The 24,158-nt window shown below is 46.6% G+C and overlaps 1 long non-coding RNA gene across 3 annotated transcripts in view; it reads right to left on the bottom strand.

Annotated features, from left to right (window-relative positions):
• LOC109492008 overlaps nt 1–24,158 on the bottom strand; it is a 64,341-nt gene that overhangs the window by 9,618 nt on the left and 30,565 nt on the right. The window contains exons 1-2 of one of the 3 annotated variants that reach the window (XR_002145707.3): nt 18,111–19,049; nt 15,104–15,221 (exon numbers count right to left, since the gene is read on the bottom strand). This is a non-coding gene — a long non-coding RNA (uncharacterized LOC109492008). Of the gene's footprint in view, nt 1–15,103; nt 15,222–18,110; nt 19,050–24,158 lie in introns of those variants that run through there. The other 2 variants (XR_002145708.3, XR_006586398.1) reach the window with 2 other exon arrangements.

Genomic DNA, 24,158 nt, shown 5'->3' with positions numbered 1-24,158 from the left:
TTTTCTCAGTACCTATTCACATTTGGATCGTATTCTATTCTATTCTATTTATTCTATTCTATCGTATTCTTATTCATCAAGTACTCCACTTTATCAATTTCCTAAGTCACCGAAACATTTTTTGAAATACAAGAAGTAAACAAACGGAAAGATCTCTGTTCTGTGGGAATGAACAGTAGGGGTCAAGAGCAGACGTAGAAGCAGCAGATCTCAGACCGCTTCAGGGAGACAGTGGCCCTGGCATGGCGGAAAGTATGTTGGTTCCGAGTGGTTTTGGAGATGGACCCGATGTGAGCAGTCAGAGAGAGATCACAGGTAATTCCTAGTGTCTAGACCAAGCATCTGGGTGAAAAGTGGTGCCATTTACGGAGCCAGGGGAACTGCAGGAGCCACAGATCTGGGAGCACGTTCTTGGCCATGGGACAGTCCTGCCTTTTGGGACCTCTAGGAGACTTCAGTGGTGGGAGCGGATCTGGGTGAGTGCTCAGACGCAGCTTACACATGATCCTTGAGATGGTGTAAAATGCTTGGCCAAAAAGCACCCCGTGAGCAATTCACTGAGCATCAGGTTACATTCAGAAACTAGGGCCCGCCCTTTCTGAAGAAGGAACTCATAGATACGCCGTTAAATGCTGACACAGCATGTGTCCCTCATTCCTCAAATAATTTCTGACTGCTTACTATGTACCCAGCACTGTTCTAAACACTGGGCATGCAGCAGTGAACGGGTACAATTCCCTGCCCTTATGGAGCTCGTATTCTAGTGGGCAAGTCAATAAGTGATATATAGTATATTCAGTTGGGGTAAGTGCTATGGAAAAAAATAAAATAGGGAAAGGGGCTCAGGGTGTAGAGGGGTTGGACTGCAATGTGAATTAGCATGGTTAGGAAGGCCTCACCCAAAAAGGGGACATCTGAGCCACGTGGGGATGAGAGTCTAAGGGATGATGAATAACCAGGACACCTTGGGCCTCTTGCGGTGACTGATATAAAAAAGGACTAATGAGATAAGTTCTGATGGTCTCAAAGCAGACAATGGTGGTAAAGCTGGAATGTTGAAGGCAGACAAGATGTATTCGCCTAAGGTTTTCAAGAGAAACAGAATCAATAGGATATATCCTATTTTATTTTTATGTCTGTCTATCTATCATCTATCTATTTACGTATCTATTTTTCTATCTATACCAGACACACACACACACACACACACACACACAAGATTTATTATAAGGTTTAACTCATTTGATTGTGGAAGCTGAGAAGTCCTCTAATCTGCTGTCTGCAAACTGGAGCCCCAGGAAAGCCAGTGGTGTAGCTGGAAGGCCTGAGTACTGGGAGCAATGAAGGCAAATCTCTGTCCCAGCTCAAGCAGTCAGGCAGAGAGCAAAGTCAACTTTCCTCTGCCCTTTTGTTCTATTCAGACTGAAGCCCAGACACATTTGAGAGGGCCACCTGCTCTACGCAGACTACGGATGCAAATGCTAATCTCTTCAAGAAACACCCTCACAGACACATCCAGAAGTAATGTTTGACCAGCTATCTAGACATCCCATGATGCAGCCAAGTTGACATGTAAAATTATCTATCACAGAAGGGTAGGAAGGGGTGTCAGGAGCGCACAGAGCTCTTGACTGCTCTCTGGACTCCTGACTGATGGTCATATGGAAGGCTGGAGGAGAGCCTCTCATAGACAACAAGCGTTGCTGTAGGCTGCTTTCTCGATTTCTGTTGATGGCAGTCTGAGAGACTAGGGGAGGGCACACTTCATTTGCAGAGGTCTTGCAGAGGTGGAGAGAACTCAGGATGGGTATCCAAGTGAGAGCTCTTCTGTATTGGATGCCAGATACTATGAATTTTATTGTGTTGGGGACAGGATATTTTTATATTCCTGTAACTATTTTTGAGCTTTGTTTTAGGATACGGTTACTTGGAAACAGTTCAATCCTCTCAGGGTTTGCTTTTATGATTCATAAAATATCCAGTGATATTTTATGGTCCAGAGCAATATCCAGTTTAGGGATAATTATTCTTCACTACTGAGGCAAGACCTTCTAGAATATTCTATTCAATGCCCCATGAATTACAAGTTTTTCCTGTGTGGCTCATAGGAGCAGGACTGTTTCTGTCCCTAGATGGGCATTAGGAACTATTCCTTTAATCTTTTTTTTAATAGATTTTTTTAAAGGTATATTTATTTTGAGAGAGAGAGAGAGTGAGCATGAGCAGGGGAGGGGCAGAGAGTGAGGGAGACACACAATCTGAATCAGGCTTCAGGATCTGGGCTGTCAGCACAGAGCCTGATGTGGGGCTCGAACCCATGAACCATGAGATCATGACCTGAGCTGAAGTCGGATGCTTAACTGAAAGAGCCTCCCAAGCGCCCCTCTTTTTTTTTTATTTATTTTTTTTATTTTTTTTCAACGTTTTTAATTTATTTTTGGGACAGAGAAAGACAGAGCATGAACGGGGGATGGGCAGAGAGAGAGGGAGACACAGAATCGGAAACAGGCTCCAGGCTCCGAGCCATCAGCCCAGAGCCTGACGCGGGGCTCGAACTCACGGACCGCGAGATCGTGACCTGGCTGAAGTCGGACGCTTAACCGACTGCGCCACCCAGGCGCCCCCAAGCGCCCCTCTTTAATCGTTTTGAATGCTTCCTTCTCTGACCTTTGGTGGTTCTCTTGCACATATGTGCTGATCATACCCTGCTAAAAGCTCAAGAGGATCTCTTTGCGGATCCAAGGGTCTTTCTCTTCGTGCAGCTCTCACCTCTATGGTACTTTTCCTAATGTATATTCTAGCTGCCTTGATCTCCCTGCTTTCTCAATTTGATCTCCCAACTGAAGGAGTCTGCGGCTTTGCTTGGGTTCCCTTCCCTGAGTTATGGCCTGGAAGCTCAGGTCAGTAACTTTGGGCGACCATAGGGCTCACCATGTTTGTTCCTTGTATCTCCGGGACCACTGTCTTTCTTTGCCTGCTTATCAGTATCTTAAAAACTTTTATTTTCTAGATTTTGTCTTTTCTTAGTTATTTCAACCCCAGTCCCTATTATTATGCCATCTGGGTCAAAAGTGGAGTCTTTCTTTATTTTATTTCCCTCTTTCTACAATGTAGGAAAGATTCCTACAGTGTAGGAAGATTCCTTAGAAATTATCCATAAACTGCCAAAAAGATCATGTCACTCTCCGTTGACCCAGATTACTTTAATAATATGACAGCATTTGATTTAAGAAATGAAACAAATGAAAAAAACTCTCTTGACTCTTCTGGAAGCCTGAGGAATTTTAAAAAGGCACAACACATGGCTACTGACCTCCAGAAACTCACACTGTAATGGAACCATGGCTATATTAATAAATGGCTCTAGCAAGAATTAACTACTCTGTCATCCTGTTTGTAAGTGGATGTAGCATCTCTCCCTGCAGCCTATGGGCTGAGAGGAGGGTAGGGTGGAGCCTGAAAGGGACATACAACCCAACATATTCATTCCTAAACTGGAGATTTCAAAAGACTGATAAACGGAGCAGCATACATTTATCTGTAATGCTTATCTTCAGAGATTTAGAGCAGTGGCTTGAAAGACACCAATACAGGTGTAATTTTTACTTCAAATAATCCAAGGTGGCAGCTGGGTTGGGAGAACCCAAGATTAAAGTCTTCCCGGGGCCCCTGGAAGTGCCATCAACGTTCTGGCTTGCAGGCCGCTGGTTTGGGTGGTTCACTTAGTGGCAGGTGGCAACATAGAACACGTGTGGCATTCAACTTTTAGGGAAGACAGCCTTGGGGTGAAATCCCAACATCACCATTTTTCTGTGAGCTGGGACCCATCACTGGTTCTCCTTGAGCCTCAGTTTCCCCAGGCTATATTTTTCTATGACTTTGACAGTGCTACGTCTCAAGTAATAAACTTCCATCGGGGATACCTCCCTCTCAGAAATCCCAATCAAACCATCTACCTTCTGTTAGCAGTCCTGTCCCATGCTGCAGTTTATTGTTGTTTAGCTTTGAGCTTTCTTATTTGCAAAAAAATCCAGGCTTGCCAGGCTCAGGCGTGTTCCACAATCTCTGCAACTTTTTCTTTGCAGACTTGGTCTGGGTTACTTCCAGTGATGGTGACTCTCACGTGTGCCATTTCCATTTTCCTAATTCCACTTTGGGAGACGGCCTGTATCCAAAGACTGGGCAGGTCTTCATTATAGTACTTGTCACATTGCTTTGGGAATTATTTGCTATTTTTAGCGATTGTTCCAGATATTATTCACCTTGATATTACTGACACCTGCTCTGTCAAAGAAAAGGTAGTAAGAGCCCACTTCAGATCCTCTCTCTCTGTCCCTCCCTCGCTCTCTTCTCTCAAAAATAAATAAACATTAAAAAAATCTAAAAAAAATTGAAATAACAACGAATCGACTACTAGAAGAGCAAACAGACATCATGTTTGGTGAGGATACACCTGAAGTAGCCAATGAAGAGCCCTACAGAGAAGAATAATTTAAGTGAGGCCAGCCAGAACCCAAAGAATGTGCAAGGCATCCTTTCCGGAAAGCAGCTCTGAAATAAGCCAAAGAGGTGTAGTCTCCGCTATCAGACGGACTTCAGTTCAAATCCTAGCTCTTCTGTGGTTAAATAAATGTATGACCTTGGACCTGTTGTTAAACCCATCTGAGTTTTCGTGGTATTTAAAAACTAAAAAGGAAAAAAAATAGTAATAGTAATACTAAAAAAAACCATAGTAATTATTAATGCTCTTCACCAAATATTTCTATTTCTTCTTTGGGTATTTGGTGAGACTACACTTCCCTTCTCCCTTGATTTTAGGCATGGCCATACTATTGACTTTGGCCAATAAAATATGGAAACCTGAAGCTAGTGCAAGAATTGCTCCTGTTTCTTCCTCTCACCCTATAAAGATTGGGAACATTTCAGAAATCTTCATCATCCGGGCTTCTGCGTGGGTTTAAAGTACAACAGATTCCCTACCGACCTAAATAAAAATAACCTATTGTTGTTTTGAGCAACCAAGATCAGGGGGTTGTTTGCTACTACAGCTTAACGAAGCTCAGTCTTACTGATACACATATTCATAGATTGTTGAAATAATTAAGTGAGACGTTTTTAAAATGTCTGGGTCAATTTTTAAGTCTTTGCGGGCTTGACGTGGCTGGGTTGAAAAATGTAAAGAAGACATAAATTATTTAGTTTGAATACGGCCATCTTTTTGGTGAGGCAATAGCACGTGAAGCCTATGAATCAGAGAACTCCCAGCCTCAACAATTTTCAATTAATGGAGCTGTTTACAGCCTTATTGGAAAGAACACACACACACACACACACACACACACACACGCAGAAGAGCATGCACACACATGTGCATCTATTAAGTAAAGAGTAAGACAGTAGATACCAAAGAATAAATCTCCAGGGCTGGCCATCAGCATTCATCGAGATCTAGTTAGGTGTGAACTGTGCGGTAAAGGGACCCAGTGCGGGGAGAGAGCTGTTGTGGCTGGAGGAAATGGGGAAAGGGGTCTGAGAGAAGTCTTGAAGATGGGTAGGTGATGAACAGTGGGAGGATAAAGACTATGAGTTTCTGGGGCGCCTGGATGGCGCAGTCGGTTAAGCGCCCGACTTCAGCCAGGTCACGATCTCGCGGTCCGTGAGTTCGGGCCCCGCGTCGGGCTCTGGGCTGATGGCTCGGAGCCTGGAGCCTGTTTCCGATTCTGTGCCTCCCCCTCTCTCTGCCCCTCCCCCGTTCATGCTCTGTCTCTCTCTGTCCCAAAAATAAATAAACGTTAAAAAAAAAAAACAAAACAGCCTGGCCTCACACAGCTCTTGGCACATATTAGAGACTCGATAAATATTTGTTGGTTAAATGTATGAGTGGCTGGATGGTCGGGCTTTGTAGAAGGACTGATCTGGGTTAGAATCTCAGCTCTCCCTCTTACCGTGTGACCTCCTAAAGGCTACATATCATCTTTGTGGTTTACTCCCCACATCAGAGCCTCCTTTTAGGTTCGGATGTATCACAGTGCTTCCCAAGGCGGCCGCTCAGCAGAGACTAGGCGAGCATCTTATCCTGTTGTAACACAGCCCTCATAATGACCACAGTCAACACCTTTCACGAAGTGAAGATGCATTCTTGGCATGAAAGGAGTTTTCTAATATATCGCTATCATGAAATGTGCTGATAACATCATCATGCCTACAGCATCTTCCTTTTATTGGCTATTTTCTTTAGGATCAGCTTCAGAATTTGGACTCACTGAGTCAAAGGCAATGAACATATCCACGGAAAACTTGACATCTCAAAGGGGCGGTACAGGAGGCAGCCCCAGCTGGTGGCGGGATGGCGCATAATTATGAGCCCAGTTCAGCTGATGAACTTCGATTGGATGGAAAGTTCTGCTTGGACTTGTCCGAAGATTCTGCTTAGCCAAGTGGTTTTCTGGTGAAAACTCTTTCCCGGTCTTAAATTAATCTTCAGTCTTTCATGTCGCCGCTCTCTCTCACCTCTCAAACCTACCCGCCTCACCTCTGGAGTTACTACAGTCCTGGATTAGCAAGTGATACCATCGGGGGGGGGGGGGGTGGTACCGCTGGCTCGGGAGTTGGCTAATTATTTCCTGTGCAGTGTGTGGGGCCATCCTCACTCCTCAGATGTCTGAGTTCCTTTTCATATCTTTCTGCACTACAGCTTTTCAGCGTGCTTCTCAGGTAAATTATGGATGCCGATTCAGGTTCCAGCAAAAAAGGGTAAAATCCATAGTGGTGCAACAACAGATGGCATTTTCAAGAATGAGAGGTGAGCACACAGGACTCTTCTTGGAACCAAAATGTGCGTGCACGCGCGCGTGTGCGTGCGTGTGTGTTTCTCTCGGGGTTTTTATTCCTCGGTATATCCGGTTCATCCAACAGTATTTCACATCTGAAAGCGCGACCTTCTACCTTCTCGTGTTCGATCTTCTCCAGAGCTCTCTAACTTGGTGAATGGCACCAACCATCCATTCGGTGGGGCAAAGGCAGACGCCTGGAAGCCCTTCTTGATGCCTCCTTTTCGCTTAAAGCCTCAATCCTCTCATTCAATCTCTGCGATCTGTAGCATTTCACCTACTAACCCATCTCGGAACCAGGCCACATTCTCTCTCTTCACTGCCACCACATCGGCTCAAGCCACTGTCACCTCTCCCCCGGAGCCCTTCATTTCTGGGGTCCCCATGATGCCTTGTGGCAGAAGAGGAGATGAGCAGCCCAGAACCCTTCAAGGAAAGACTTATTGACCAGCCGTGGGGCATGTAGACCGCAGACAGCTTCACTGCTCCTGCCGAGGCTGCCTCCGCTGCTGACGGGCCACCTCGCCTCAGGTCATGCCTTTCCCAGGGCATCCCGGACAGGTGGCCACCCTGGGAAGCCGGAATGTCTGATCATTTGAGAGGCGGTAGCACACCTTTGACGGACCTCGCTCCAGAGCTCTCCAGCAGGTTAGCGGAGGCATTGTCGGCTCAGGCTTTATCGCGGCGTCTCCTCCTGGAGAACTCAACCTGCAACACCCCTCATCCCGTCTCCAGTCCTTCTGCACCCGGCAACCACGGCGATCTGTGTGCACTGTGACTGGAATGATCGCAGTTAAACTCCTCACTGCTGCCCCACTGCTTTGAGGCTAGAGCCCCGAATCCTGAGCACAGGTCTATGGCCCTTCCTACTCTTCCTCTCTCGTCTCACACTCCTCCCTTGCACTCCGTTTTACAACTCGGCCACACCCGCTCTGAAAGTTCCCCGGGGCTGCTGTAACCAAGTACCACAGACCCAGTGCCTTAAACAGCAGAAACTCACTGTCTCACAGTTCTGGCAAGAAGGCTACAAACACAAGGTGTTGGCGGGGCCAGGCTTCTCCCCAGCACTGTGAGGGAAGCCTTCCTTGCTTCCGCCTCGCTTTTGGTGGTTTGCAGGCATCGTGGGCATCCCTTGGCTTGTAGGTGCGTTGCTCCAATCTTCCATCGTCCCATGGCATTCTCGCCAGGTCTCTGTCTTCGCGTGGCCACCTTCTTGTAAGGATGGCACACTGCATTAGAAGCCTACTGGTCTCCAGTAGGACCTCATCTTAAGGAATTGCATCCGCAACAACCCTATTTCTAAATAAGATCGTATTCTGAGGTACCCGGGGTTAGGACCTCAACGTATTTTTTTTCCCCCAATATATCTTTTTTTTTTTAAATTTTTTTTTAACATTTATTTATTTTTGAGACAGAGAGAGACAGAGCATGAATGGGGGAGGGGCAGAGAGAGAAGGAGACACAGAATCGGAAGCAGGCTCCAGGCTCTGAGCCATCAGCCCAGAGCCCGATGCGGGGCTCGAACTCACAGACCGCGAGATCGTGACCTGGCTGAAGTCGGACGCTTAACCGACTGTGCCACCCAGGCGCCCCCCAATATATCTTTTTTGAAGGGGACACAATTTAATCTGTAACACTCGTGTGATTCGGTCCCTGAAAGCAGCCACGCTCATTTTGCTTCAGGTCTTTTGTATATCCTGTCCACAGACTCTGGTCTCCTATCCACGCCTGTCCTCCTCTTGATCCCAGTTGAAAACTCATTCTCCTTAGACAGACTTTTCTATTCCGCCTCCTCCCTCAAGCTCGGTCAGCTCTTCCCACTCACCGCACTTCGCGTTTAATTCCACAGCGTTTATCACCACTTGTAATTATGTATTTGTTTGAGCAAATATTTTAACAAAGCCTGTCTCCTCCACCAGCCCATAAACTCCATTGAGAGGGGAGACGATGTCTCTTGCACACTCTATGTTTCCAGTGCTGAGCATGGTGTGAGCACAAAGTAGGCACGCGATCCTTATGTATTACGTCAGCGATTTCAGAAAACTTGTGTTGGGCTATTAAGCTTGATCTCTCCTTACAGGTTTGAAGTCTCAGGTGTCCCTGTTTCCAGGAGATATATGGTACTGCACCTAGCAGTCAAGATGATACCTTGCTGAGGAAATGGGGAAGATGAAGAGAGTAAGTCCTAGCTAATAGTGCTCGAAGTTGACCCCTAACATGCTCCCGTGAAAGAGAGCATAGTCCTAGCAGACAGAGCCTTCTGCCAGCGGCCAGTTGCAGATTTACCCAACACAGAAAATGGGCAAGAACTACATGACCCTGCTGAACTGTGAGCTTTCCTGAAACCAGGACCCTGCAGAAACCCAGGCTCCTCATAGAAAGCTTAACGAATAACAAGGGGCAATATGCTAGTCCTTAAATTTTCCACCTTGAGGACAGAGGGTGCCTCATTCATGCAGGTGACATTTGGGAAGGCAGAGCAGTGGAAACAGTTCAAATACATGAAAATGACTATTTAGACAAGGTTGAGGTTGGGGGAGGTAGACAAGAAAGTTCTAATTAAGATGTTATTAAAATACATCTATTAAATGAAGGGTGACTGCCAGTCGGCTGGCTATCTAGTAGCTATTTAGTAGTAGAGTAGCGAATAGTTCTTATTTGACGAAGTCCATTTCAGTTCTTTGTGGGCTATGCTTTAAGTATCTTCTTTTTTTTTTTTCCTCCTTCAAGATGCCCTTTGGGTGAGGTACTGTCCCCTCTTGTTTTTCAATTCAGGGACTCTTGTCTCCCTCTGTCATCAGCTACAGCTGCTGTCATCCCGTCTTTGGCTGGGACCAAGATTTATCAGGCTGACTGGGACAAAGACATTTTCCACTTGGAGGTATTTCCATCCCACACCACTGCAGTGTGCCCAAGTAGAAGGACCTTTCCAGAGAAGCAGGTCTAAGAAGGGTAACTCACATTTTGAAATCTCTAAAATCGTTCTTCTTTCTTACCTCCCCAAGTACATGACCTTTATTATCAAATGCCTCCAGAAGATTAGGTATTGTGACAGAGAGAGCGTAAAAAGAATTACCAAGGTAGTAATCAGCTCCAGCAATCACAATTTAGGTAGCAGGATAATAGCTTTGCACCCAAGGCTACTGTCTTGAGAGATGGTTTTCCAAATCCTTTTGTCTTCCTCCTTAGGTATCAGCATCTAAGCCTGGAGGACCCGGCTCAGAGAGCGCTTCCAAGGTATGGAGAAGATACTCTTGCCCTTATAGGAACAAATTGCGCTCTGTGCAAGAAGAAATGGAATAGAAGCAAAAGACAAGCCCTCCACATTCTAGCCCAGGATATAGCAGGAGACAGAAGAAGCATATGGAGGTAGCAGAACAAAGCTTTTGCTCTAGCTGGTTACTGTCCAGTGAACTTAGGAGGGCCGTGGGTTAGATAAGTCTAGGAGAGCCAAGAAGGCCGGAGGCTCTGTTCTGCAAGCCATTGAAGACTGGGAGGAGGAGGCTAATTTCCAGGCTGTCCACACTGAGCTGGGGGGACCACCTCCTCACCCTGATACTCCAGCACAGTCAGGCAGAGGCAGACCGTATGGCTCAAGCTTTCCTGAGTCACTTTGTTCCCAGTGTGGCATAGACAGGTTTCAGAAATGCCTGAGAGTCCAGTGGAAGAGTTTTCCAGAAGGATCACCATGGGAAGGACGAGGGATCTCAGTACCCAGGCTACTGAGGGAAACACTCCAGCCAAAGCCAAATGGGAGTCTCTTCAGAGGAGTTGCCAAAGCCTAAGAGAGCCAAGGTGAGGGGGAGTCAGCCAGAGGGTGCTTGAAGGCCCTAACCGAACTGAGCAAGGCCAGGTCAGGAGTCATACTTCCAGGGACGGTGAGGAGTACACGAGAAGGAACAAAGACCCTGAATCTTCCCTATGGCTGTGACGTCACATAAACCACCACCACCTCTCATGTACACATGTGGACGCATCTTTGGGAGCAAAAAAGACAGAGGAGGAATTATATCTGGGGGACTGAGCAATTTTATCCCAAAGAAGTTACCCTAAATAAACTTTTAGATTTAATATTGAGTTACGCTTAAATTTGAACACTTACATTTTCTCTTTGCTAATGAGTTGGCTGTGGGCTTGAAGCGGGGAAGCCTACTCTAGATATAAGAAAACTAAGGTATATTTTCTCTGTGCATCTGCGTTAGAGTGTAAAGTTAATATTCTGTCTCTGACACACAGGAATAAAGGAACCATGAAATCACTTGTCAAAAATCTCAGCGATGTTTCTAAAACCAAGCAACCAGTGGATACAGGGTTGAGTGGGTCACATTCCTGAAGCCCCCCCAAATATGGCTGATGACAGTTTTCACAAGTGCAGAAAATATAGGAGGAAATTTAAGGAGCGGCTAGTATGGTGAATTCCTCCAGCAATCATTCTGTTCTCCACTTTAGAGAGAGGTGCCCATACTCAACCTTCTCAGTCAGAACCACCCTGTAAGGAATAGGTCAACCAGTGCACCCATGGTGGGCACCGGGTGACTGCCATGGACATGGGAACTGCCCACTCACTTCCCCTCCTTGGCAATATCTACGGAGGTTATATCAGCAAAATGGTTTGCTTAAAATGACTGAGCCCACCCTCTACGATAAACTATACACACATTACGTTACAAAACTGTTAAGCACAAATATAGTTATAGTAGGAAAATAAAGTATACAATTAAAACAATCACATGGGTCTGGTGTTCACTACCTGTCCCTCCCCACTAGGACAAGCCACAAGAACAGCCTCTTCCCTGTTTCTGTTCTATATGCCTCTCCTTGCTTATCTTTGTGATTCTTCCGTGGATCTCCTGCATGCTATACTGGGCCCTGTGCCACCATGATCCCGTCTGGCTCCCGAAGGCCTGTCCTCTCATTGTACGAGGACTGAAACAATAATAATCAGTGAGCTGTGGGTCCTTCCACCTGCAGAGTCTTCATCTTCCATAACTCTGGCCATCTCTGGTTTTGTTTCTATTTGGACAACAAACTCATGTGTAAGCTGTAGTTCTTCTCCAGTGAAAATCCACTTGATCAGGTGACTACTGCCAAGGGTCAGTGAAGGTCCACTTGTCATCAGTGCTGAACCCAGCCCTCCGTTAGACTCCCTGGAAGAGGGCAAATCCCAGGCTGGGTGCCTCCACTCCCCCATCTCATTATTCAGAAGATTTTACTTTGAATAGTGCCTACGTCCCACCAGTAAGTGTCCTACCAGGTACAGTATGGGAACTTAAAACTGCCCACTTGCTCCCTCAGTGTTTTTTCCTGCTTAGTCTGTAATTCTCTCTGTATATGTAGATGAAACCCATTTGTAACACTTGCACACTTACCACATGCTAGTTATTAGCAATTTTGAGCACTCGATATTGTCATCAGAGAACTCTACAAGACTACAACTGAACTCTAGGGAAAATTCCTTGGGGACAGGCATGTTGCTTTATACTTCCTTCAATTCCCTCAAGTGCTCAGCAAAAAAAATTACTACTTTGATTTGAGATCACTTCATATTCAATTAATATTTGATATCTAGCCAGTGTTTACTAAGTGTTCCAAGCCTGAGCCTTTCTTACCCATTACCTTATTTAGTCTTGTGAGTTAGGGATGATAACATATTCCAAAATGCTCATTGAGAGAAGTCAAGCAACGTGCCCAATCACTCAGCTAAAAGGTGGCAATCCTGGAATTGGAACATGCTTTCCTCCTGCTTCAGACCAAGTGCTGTTTTCTACCCTACACCTGTTTCTCCAGTGGTAGTTCTTGCTTTAAACAAAGGCGCCCCAACTTCAGCAGACTTGCCCACTCAAGAGAAAGTCCTTGATGAGAAGTAAGAACTTGGTTCATGCAGCAGGGCCTGGAGGCCCCAACTCATGATAGGTGGCCATCCCAACAGGCTGCTAGGTTTTAGAGAACTGGCCATAGAGTAGCTCCTGATGCATGGGTAAGGGCCATCTGGACTCATCTCACCCCTCTTGCCAGGGATGGGGCACAGAGGGATTAGGGCTGGCCTCCTGGGGCCCTCTTACCCACAGGCCTAGGCTAATGGCTGTGGCATTAGCTCTTTCCATTAAGAGAATAATGTGGAATCCAGCCTTCCTACCACGGGGAGGTTGTAGTGGGGGTGACAAGCAACACTTCCACACCCTGCCCGTCCTTGACCATGATCATGCAGAAGCCCAGGTACCATCCCTTGAGCAGGCAACGGGCCAACAAAGCTTAGCAGGAGTTGACAGGGCCAGTGACAACTAGGAGACTAGAGTAGGTCTATCTTCTCCCACTAGCATATTAGCTCAAGAAGAGCTGGGACCTTGAATGTCTTGTTCACTGCTGTGCCCGAGTGCCTTGAACAGTGCCTGGCATATAGTAGGCACCCAATAGATATTGTTAAATGCGTGATTGGATGGTTGAGCAAAAGAACCAAGAGGCATGGTGCGTCTTTGTTTATGAAACCCCACCTGCAAGGGAAACCTACACACAGGCCTTCTTTTTTTAAACGCCTCCCCTTATGCCTTGCTGGCCCCACTCCCTTCTGTTTCCTGAAAAAACATCTCTGAATGATCCCTAAGCACTGGCCTTATGCTGGCACCTTCTTTTCCAAAGGCAAGAAAAACTGGTCTATCAAGTTTCTATTAGTTTGAGCAGAGGCAACTGTCTACAGCCTCAGAACCATGGCTCTCTCCTCAGCGCTGAGGCCTTTCTGCTTACTACCCACCTCCACCTGAGCTGGAGAGGTGGAAGCCACACAAGGTCAGGTCTCCCAGCCTCAAGCTGCCTGAGGCAGGTCCTGCCCTCAGGCCAGGCCCTCTGTGCACATTCAAGAGAGGTCACAACCCGCTGTGGATTCTGCCATCCTCATATATGCTCCCTCATGGTTCTCTGTCTAAGGGAGTCTACAGTAGGTGGCCAAGAGTCCTACTGGATGCTGGAGAACAGGAAGGTCTCTTAACTTGGCTAAGCCTCAGTTTTCTTATTCATAAAATTAGAAACAATAGTAGTATTTGCCTTAGAGGATCTTAGGAGAACTAAATAAGAGAATATGTATCAAGTGCTTAATACAGTGCTTGGAGCATAGTAAGAGCTCAATAAATGCGAGCCATTATTATTCCTGTTTGGCATTGTTTGTTTCTGTGCTTCTGTTGTAACAAACAAAGAGGTACAATCCACAATCTGAAATACATGGAAAAAGCTCACTCATCCTTATTAATGCACACAACCAAAATGATGTCAGGCCCTGGGTAGGTCTAAATGGAACAGGGAAGGAAGTTGGGACTCAGAACACAAGATTTTAAGTTCTCTGGCCTTCACCTATGTTGTTCCCTGGGATGAATCACACATACTCTTGGTTTGCCTGTCTCACTTTTAGTCTTACAGCTCAGTCAAATGCAACCTCCAGGACGCTTTCCCTGACTGCATGCATCCCAGGCTGGGTTCTTCTGGAGACAAATTTGGAGATTAGCCTATAGGAAATTGACAAGGCAGTGCTCTTGGGATTGGTACCTCTGGACAGTGGGAGGAGGAAGCAAACTGGGTAGAGGGAGAGGTTGAGCAGCAATGCAGTCCCAGCAGAAGCCTCAGCAACCCTACAGACCTGTCCCAAATTGGAGTGGGGTGAAGTCTTGGTATTCCCAAGTTGGGCCAGTCATTGGGTATAGGCTGCCTCTGGAAGGTGAGATTGGGCAAGATGGTTTCCTTCAGCCAAGACCATCCCCAAAGAGGGCTGTCAGCTGATCTTCTGGAAGATGTACAGCTGGGGGAATGAGTCCTTCCTTCCTGAAATGGGTTTTTGGTTGTACAATATAGCATCCACCAACATAGCCCAACCTAGATATACCATTAATAAAGAGATGTCGATTTCCATCTGCTTGACTCCTATCTCTCAACTAGTATATTACATGGGTGAGAAAGGAGGAAAGGAACTTATCAGGCCCCCGAACTCTCAACTCCATTCCAATCTGTATTGTCTAGATTGGGAGGGTCTCCTCTTCTAGTTCACAGCACTAAGTCTTTTCTTCATTGCTAAGCATTCCTGTTGTCGAGGCCAGAAGTCAACAAATGTAGAGGGATTTATCATAAAGGAAGTGAGTCAAAAAATGCAAACTGGTGATTATGGAATAATGAGGGGGAGTAGACAGGGATGGAGCTTATCTCCAGATTGGCCTGGGTCTAATTTAAGACAATTTTTGATGCTTCTGTGGATTTTTTGAAGAAAGAAGAAGGTAAGCAGGTTTCAGTCTCACCTGGAAGAGCAGGGAGTTGTTTCCTCGGGCGGTCAAGTGCATCAGTTTGGCACAATCTCTCTTAGCAAATGTAGCTGGTGATTCTGCTGTCTGTTGGCATGCTCCGACAAGGCCAAACCTGAGACATATCGAGCACAAATGCCTATTTGAATGAGTTCTGGGATCACACAGTGGATTTGCAAACATGTCTTCAATTAAAGGCTACTCTCAGGAAATTACAGTTGCCTTTCCACCTTAGAAAGAAAATACCCCCAAATCCAACTCCAATCCAAGAACTGAGCTTGTATTTCAGGCTTATAAGAGATTTTTATTGAAAGTTTCTGAGTCCCTAGGATATTTTTCAGATTTCTCATGATACGCATTACACACTTCTATGTATTTTAAGAATCATAAACAAATCTCAAACTCGTTTTTGTAGGTTTGTTTATTGTAATGGTACAGGGGAAGCCCTTCTGAAACTAGTGTATATGATTGTAAGATTGAGAAGTGAGGGGATGGATTGATGTGCAGATCCAGGGTCTTCACAAGAGAAGAAAGAGCATACAAATACGGACGGATGCGCATGTGACATGATGGATGTATTAATTAACTAGATGCTGGAAATCCTTTCCTGATGTATATATGTTTAGCAAATCACCATGGTGTACACTTTAAATATCTTACAATTTAGTCAATTATGCCTCGATGGAGCTGAGAAAGAGAGAAGGATTGGGGTTTGTCACAAGGACAAAGGAGACAGAGTAGAGAAACTCCCACCGGCAAATCAGTGAAGTACAGTAATGAATTATAAAGCATTAGGAAAAATAGAAATTCATATGTTCTTACAATCAATCAATCAATCAATCAATCAATGGATAAGGGGGAAATCTAGCTTACAACCTGATGCCAAGAACCAGCTGGGAAATATAGAGGGAGGGCAGTAGCTGGAAAATGCTCACTTGGCAACCATCCTGATAAAGATAGAATTAGGCAAGAGCCATCGATGGAAGGAAAATCTAGGGGAAATTTTGACTAAGAGCAGAATATCTGAGCGATCTTAAAGGGTTTCCCCACACATGTCCATTAGTTGCAAAGAAGAAAAACAAATAGTAATTACAGAGTGGAGAACTGAATGACACCTCAACCGGATGACCAAAATTAGCGCCACCAACAGGTACAGATGGACATCATGAGCCTCCAGATGTGACACCCTGAGAAGGACACAGTACTATCTGTGCAGTGTTCTGGCCCGTGACGTGTCACCAGAATCTACTCATGAGGAAACATCAGATAAACCTAAAATGAAGACTGTCCACGTAACACCAAGGGAAGGGGGGCTGAATTCTTCAAAAATGCTAATATCATAAGAGACAAAGAAAAGCTATGGCTAAAGGCCAAAGACCAAAGACAAACAATAACAAGTGTTAGGGAAGATGTGCAGACATTGGAGCCCTCATACATGGCCAGTGACATGCAACCTGGCACAGCTCCTTTGGAGAACAGCCGTGCAGTTCTCCAAAGGTTGAGTTACGATGTGACTCAACAGTTCCCCTTCTACAGGTATGACCGAAAGAAATGAAAGCCCATGTCCATATCAAAAGTTTTACATAAATGTCAATAGCAGCATTATCCATAATAGCTGAAGGGTGACCAGTAAGCAAATGTCCATGAACTAATGAACAGATGAACAAAAAGGGGTGTATCCACACAGTGGGAGAGAATGAAACACCAATTCAGGCTGCAACACGGATGGCCCTTGCAAACATCAAGCTAAGTAAGAGAAACATGTCATAAAAGACCACCTACTGTATGATTCCATTTACATGAAACGTCAAGAACAGGCAAATCTCTAGAGACAGAAGGTGGATTGGTGGTTGCCAAGGACTAGGGGAGAGAGGGGGAGCCCTTACTAATAGCTGAAGGGCTTATCTGGGGGCAGTAAAAATGTCTAAACTCTAGGCTGTGGTGATGGTTACCCAATTCTGTGAATGTCCTGAAAACATTTGAACCATACACTTTATTTTTTTTTTATTTTTTATTTTTAAAAATTTTTTTTGTCAACGTTTATTTATTTTTGGGACAGAGAGAGACAGAGCATGAACGGGGGAGGTGCAGAGAGAGAGGGAGACACAGAATCGGAAACAGGTTCCAGGCTCTGAGCCATCAGCCCAGAGCCTGACGCGGGGCTGGAACTCACGGACCGCGAGATCGTGACCTGGCTGAAGTCGGACGCTTAACCGACTGCGCCACCCAGGCGCCCCTGAACCATACACTTTAAATGGGTGAATTTTCAAGTATGTGAATTACCTTTCAATAATCATGGTTTTAAAAAGTTTGGTGTTGGGGCACCTGGGTGGCTCAGTTGGTTAAGCGACCGATTTTAGACTTCAGCTCAGGTCACAGTCTCACAGTTCATGAGTCTGAGCTCCGCATCTGACTCTGTGCTAACAGCATGGAGCCTGCTTGGGAATTCTGTCTCCCTCGCTCTCCACCCCTACCCCAGTCGGTCTCTCTCTCTCTCTCTCTCTCTCTCTCAAAATAAATAAAAATAAACTTTACAAATAAAAAATAAAATAAATAAAATAAAAGCTCAGTGTTCTTTAAATTTAAGATACAATTACCTGGGTGGCAACAACATTTAGCAGTGTGATCCCTCTCTACAAAGAGCAATTTTTAAGAATATAGAAAGAAAACACACACACACACACACACACACACACACACACACGAGAATGGATTGGGAATCACGGGGCCATTTGAACTTGGCAGGAGCGGCTTTGCTGGAGAAATACAGGCAGCAAGGGGAAGGGACTGGGTCAGAGGAACCGGAAGTGAGGAAGCAAACAGAGGACACCGTGGTTGCAGACAATTCTTTCAAGAAGCGTCCCTGGGGAAGGGAACAGAGGGATGGCACGAGAGCTAGAAAGGCTAGAAAGGCATGTGGGGCTTGAGTGTCGAGGGCTGATGGGAAGGATCTGGTGGAAAAGCCCCAGGTGGAGTAGCGGGAGTGAAAGAAGATAATCCATACCTACAAACAGATCCAAGAGAAGTTCTGGGATCCAGAATCCGTGTGATACCGAGAAGCACGCTTTCTCCATTGAACAAGAGGGGAAAGGACAGGCTAGATGCTGGTATAGACAGGTCTGCGGTTTGGCTGTGGTAAGATGAGAACGCTCCAGATGGCTGGCTTCTAACCGTGGAGAAGGAGAGAGGATTGGAGGTCTGGGGAGATTTCACATCCTAAACTCCGTACGAGCTGCGTGGTTTTGGCAAACGTGGTGAGCGTCTCTGGGCCAGTTTCCTCCTTTGTAAAGCGAACAACACCTTGGAGTGTCCTCGCGAGGTTAAAATGAGGTAACAGAACACAGGACAAAGTGACCGTCACACAGCAGGCTTTCAACACGTTTGTTTTTTTAGTTCGTTTCTATATCCTCACTCACTTCGCCAGCATGGCCAAGTACACGCGGAAATAAGAGTTTCTCAAAGGCAAAACTCTTATTTTATTAATCCCTGTGTTGCTGTTACCTATGACAGCACCTGGCACAGAGTAGATTCTCAATAAATATTTGCTTTCTACACTCGGACCCGATTCCTCTTCCCTGAGTAGCTGTCGGGGAGGGATTTTTACCGGTGCCACGCTGGGGGGGGGGGGGGGGTGAAGTTCCTAAAGCCCAGAGAGGTCAAGTCGTCCAAGCCAACCCTTCAGTCCAACATCAGTGTTTTCCCACCATCTCCCAGCTACCTGGTTTTGCTTTTGTCTTTTGTGCTGTTTTCCCCTCCTCTTCTCTGCGAGTTTCTTGTGTGTGTGTGTTTTTGTTTTTGTTTTTGTGTTTCTTTTTTTTTTTAAAATATATGAAATTTTTTGTCAAATTGGTTTCCATACAACACCCAGCGCTCAACCCCACGGGTTTCTAAGCCAGTCCCTGACACGCTGCCTGGAGCACCCCGTGTAAGCCTCACAAGGGCACCAAGCCTGGCCGGTCTGCTTGCCCTTCCCCCCACCAGGATCGTCCTCCCCTCTTCCTCCTGCCCCGCCCCGACCTTATGAAAGTGTCTAGCACAACCCAAGGCTTAAAGGCTTCCTTCTAGTTGTTTTCAGACCCAGTATGTAAAGAGAATAAATGAAAATCCTAAAGACGGTAAATTGTCATTGAGCCAGTGAAGGTCACGGTCCAGTTCTGGCGCGGTTGAAAAGGCCCCAGAGAGTTCCGTTGCCCAAGTTGACCGCAGCTAGACAAGGAAGAATAACAAGATCAAGGGAAAACCTGACTCTTCTGCTTTAGGAGTTTCTGCCCCATTTCTTTTTTAATTTCTTAACATTTTAATGAAAAAATTTGAACATACAATTACAGTGGTATAATTGTATAATAACCTAGTAGAAAAAACCGGGATCATGAACCCATGTACCCGACAATTAGCAAGATTTTGCTGCATTGGCTTCATCTTTTTTTTTTTTTTTCTAATGCAATTCCTGACTTCCTGTTATTTCACTCCCCACCCCAGTATGTATTTTTTTTTTAATTTTTTTTTTCAACGTTTATTTATTTTTGGGACAGAGAGAGACAGAGCATGAACGGGGGAGGGGCAGAGAGAGAGGGAGACACAGAATCCGAAGCAGGCTCCAGGCTCCGAGCCATCAGCCCAGAGCCTGACGCGGGGCACGAACCCACGGACCGCGAGATCGTGACCTGGCTGAAGTCGGACACTTAACCGACTGTGCCACCCAGGCGCCCCCTTTTTTTTTTTTTTTTAAACTGGGCTTTGTTTTGTTTTTTCAATCTAGACACAGGACCATCTTTATATACCAATGAGCTTGACAACAATCTCCTGGTATCACCTAACACTAAATCCATATTCAAATTTCTCGGTCTTCTTTTTTCCTTCTTAATTTTTATTTTTAATTTTTTTTTTAACGTTTATTTATTTTTGAGACAGAGAGAGACAGAGCATGAACAGGGGAGGAGCAGAGAGAGAGGGAGACACAGAATCCGAAACAGGCTCCAGGCTCTGAGCTGTCAGCACAGAGCCCGACGTGGGGCTCGAACTCACGGACCGTGAGATCATGACCTGAGCCGAAGTCGGACGCTTAACCGCCCGAACCACCCAGGCGCCCCATTAATTATTATTTTTAAACAATTGGTACGCTTGAATCACAATTCCAGCCCCTCACACTGCATTTGGTGGTTATGTCTCTTAAACCTTTTTAAGCTAGGGAGTTTCTCTTTCCCAAGTGTCTCCTTGATGTTTCATGCCAACGCTTTGAAAGAAGTAGATCCATTGTCCTGAGAACGTCCCCCATTTTAAACTAGTCTATTTGTCTCCTTGTGGTAAAATTTAACTTTGCTTACCCCCTCCCCGTACCCCGCTTCCCACCCCCAAGTAGAAATTGGCATTCAACATTTGACTGCTTTGGGTTTTTTGACGATGGTTCTTTGAGGTGGTGCTCCGTGTGTCCCTTTAGCCCACGTCAGGAGGCAACAGTGCTGACCGCCTCGCTCGTGGCCATGCTGAGGTTGGTCAGTGGGTTCAGGTGGTGGGCCTGGCCTTTTCTGGAAAATAGCAACCATGAAACGTGTTCCCGAATGTCTAATCAAGAGTATTTTTTTTTAAGTTTATTTATTTATTTTGAGAGAGACAGAGAGAACAAGCAGGGGAGGGGCAGAGCGAGAGAGAGAGAGAGAGAGGGAGAGAGAGAGGGAGAGAGAGAGAATCCCAAGCAGGCTTCGCACTGCCTTTTAAAGAGCAGTAAAAATACTGCCCCCTCTTCCCTCCCCCCCCCCAACCAAGGGAAAAAGAAATGAAACTACCCTGGCCTCACCCTTGAATGGCTTCCTTCTCCTGAGGTTCAAAGCCCTATAAACACTTGAAAAAGACAGCCTGGGGGCCAGCAAGCACTAACATTCTCTCCTAAGACATCATCTTGCTTGGACCTGCCTGCTTCCCAGACCCCTGGTCAAGATCCCTTTCTCTGTACAGGAATTGGGAGTTTTCTCTAGTAGCCACAAGGGGCCCAGGCAGCCCTATTCGAATCCTGAAACGTTTGACTTCATAACTCAGTGGGCACTTGTGTGCTTGGCTTTGTGTGCCAGATTTTTAAAAGTAGAAAAATCTCACCTCCTGTGGACTGAAAAGGTCTCGGAGGCAGTTGCTTTAAGACATCTACGTCTTGAGTGCCTCGCGGCTGCCGGGGAAGAGGGAGACTTGAGTCTGTACTTGGCAAAATGAGAATCTTAGAACTGGGTCAGCTCAGCTTTGATGTGCTGTCCAAATGCCTCCCCCCTTCCACGGGGGCTCTCACTCTGCTCAACGCCCTCAACAGGGCTTGTGTGCTGGAATTCAAGAGTAGTCTGTATTCAGCTCTTGTGGGGGGGGGGGGGGGTAAAGGAAAGCGGGAGCGGGACTCGCGGCTAGTGCCCACACGCCAGAAAAAGTGTGTCGAGTGTATTCGGGGGTTCGGTAGCCTCTAAAAGACGCTCTGGCTGCCAGGTCCGCTTCTTGGGTGAAGACAGTGGGAGCCATTGAGGGCTTGTTTCCACAGCAACGTGAAGCACGCTACGCGGGGCCGCTTCTTCCTCTGCGTGTTTTTATTCCGGACATCCACACCTCCGAAACATGACGAGAGCCGTCTTGATTGCACAAACTCCCTCTCTTTGCACTTCCAGCAACGTTTCCTAGCCCGCTCCGGAGCTGGAACAGATTCTTTCCTTCACCTGCCCCTCCTTCCCCATCTCTCCTCCCGACCGCCGCCGCGCCAGCCCTGGAGACTCCAACAACACAGGACCTGTCCTCCCTGCGTGTGGAAAGAGGAGGCCGCGGCCTCTTTGGTGGCCCCACCCGCTGCCTAGGGGACCTCCTCTCCCCGCCCCCTCCTCCTCCTCCTCTTCCAAGAGTTCACCAGGACCTTGCCAGGGGTCAGGGCCTCCCCCACAGCTTGGCTGGATCAGAGTTCCCCTTGACCAGGTTCCCTTGGTGACTGCCCTGGAGCCTGAAGGAAACAAAGGTGGAGATCCGCCTCCCTCACCTGCGCTGGAGCCCAACCAGCCACCCGAGGCCAGCGGCTCCCATACCGGTTGTGTCATTCCGTCACCTCGGCTCACACAGTCTCTTTCTTCTGTTTGGTTAACTTACATAACTTTGGCTCACGGTAGTACCCAGCCACCCACGGGGAGGACTCTGAACTCGTGCGTTCGGGAATTTCTGAGAAAATGCTGCAGAGCACCAGCTCCTGGGGGCCCGAGGTCAAGGCGACAGGAGGATGGTTTCGCGTGTGCGTGGATATCTGACTCGCATTAGCGATGCGTGTGCCGGGCGTCCCTCCAATGGCACCGAAGGACTGGACGGTCACAGGGGGAGCTCCTGGGGGTCACAGAGGGTCTTCTCCACCAGCTGCTTTCTTGTTTATTATCTTCGATGGCCAGACATTTTGACTTATTGGCAGGTTTTTATATCTGGGCCATAAATGAATGCTTTATTTAAACAAACTCGTAAACTCGAAGAGTCAGACGTCCTCCCACTGAACCATATGTGTACCCTTTGCATCAGAAAGAAGAAGCCAAAAAGGGCAAAGACCCATAAATCTAAAGCATTACTGAAGACCTCCTAGATGCTCAGTCGTTTTCTAGAGGGTCAGGCAGTTCTAGTTCTCTCTGCTGAACCTGGGTTCAGTCCTAAGCCAGACACCGTCCTCTGCAGGTGAGAGCCCTTGGAGCCTCCACCTCCACGCGCATAAACCACGGAAGATAACAGAACTCTTAAAGGTGTGAAGAGACTTAAAAAACCAAGAGCATGTGTGCAACGTTAGCCCCTAGTGGGTGCTCATTAGGGGTTAGCCCTCTTTCCCACCTCATTGAAAATTTGGAAGCCTTTTCAGAACGCGTTAAATCAGTCCAGCAACTCGGGACCATGAGCTTGGAAGTCCTTGAGCTCAAATCGTGCTTCCCTCTCTTGCAAGCCCTATGACCCTGAATGTGTTCATGAACTTTGCTACGCCCCAGTTCCCCTACCTGGAGAGCGGACACAGTGGCAATACCTATCTCACAGGGCTGTCGTGATGCTTGAGATAGCAGTCCATGGCACATAATAAGTGCTCAATAAATCTTAGCTAAGACTTGCCAGAAGCTGAGGAGAATGAGAGTTGGAGCAAAATTACACTTTCTGTTTGACTTTGTCATTATGAAAAAGCTGTCTCAATGGGGGGGGGGGAGTGCTGTCGCGTCACCCCGAGAGGAGCAGAAGTCGCCCATTAAGGAGCTACTTGAGGTTTCTGAAATGTGCTATCAGGAAGCCTTACTTTTGATGGGGTGTGGAAAGTTGCGTGCAACAGGCAAACTGTGAAATGAAATAGGTTACGTTTCTGTAAACTCTTCCAGCTCTGAGCAGGTTAGTGCCACTCGGGGCTCTCCAGGGACAATGCACGCTTTTGTTGGGGACCGGCATTTAAACGTGTTTGATTGTTCCGTACATGTTGTTTAAAGAGTTGCTTTAGTAAAGTTTAATGGCAAATTCCATTCAGGATTTCCTGCCAAGAAATCTATAAAGCTTTGTTTGAGACTGAAAGCATTCAGAAGTGTTTTTTTTTTTGTTTTGTTTTTTTTTTAAAGCTGGGAGGTGCTGGGTGTATATTAAAAAAAAAAAAAAAAAAAAAAAGGAGGAGGAGGAGGTGGAGGAGAGAAGCCCTTTGGATGCAGGAGGAGTGTTTGATGTAAGAACTGGCTGGTCAGCTCCAGAGTCAAGCAATTAAGAAAGGTTTAAAAGGGCCAAGACGAAGAGAAGCAAACAGCTCCATCAACGCCCAACCCAGAAAACAGCCCGGGCCGTGCTCTGAGCCTCTCATTCAACAGCTTTGCTCCTGTTCTGAGCTGACGTGATGACAAAGCAGCTTCGCGTGCATTCTTCGCAGAACGTGACGTTACATAACACCTGCTCTGCGTGGCCCGCTGCGGGCACCGCGGGTTAATATCCAAGGCCGCCACTCCCGGGCTAGGCTCAGGAAATACCTTGGCAGTGGTTTTCACGCCAGTGTTCACAGATGGCACCTGGCTGAAGAGCTTCAGGCTTATGTATCCAGGTAAACCAC

This window comes from Felis catus, chromosome D1, assembly GCF_018350175.1.
Source record: "Felis catus isolate Fca126 chromosome D1, F.catus_Fca126_mat1.0, whole genome shotgun sequence".
Classification (NCBI taxonomy): Eukaryota; Metazoa; Chordata; class Mammalia; order Carnivora; family Felidae; genus Felis; species Felis catus.
This window is presented reverse-complemented; position numbering and strand designations above follow the sequence as displayed.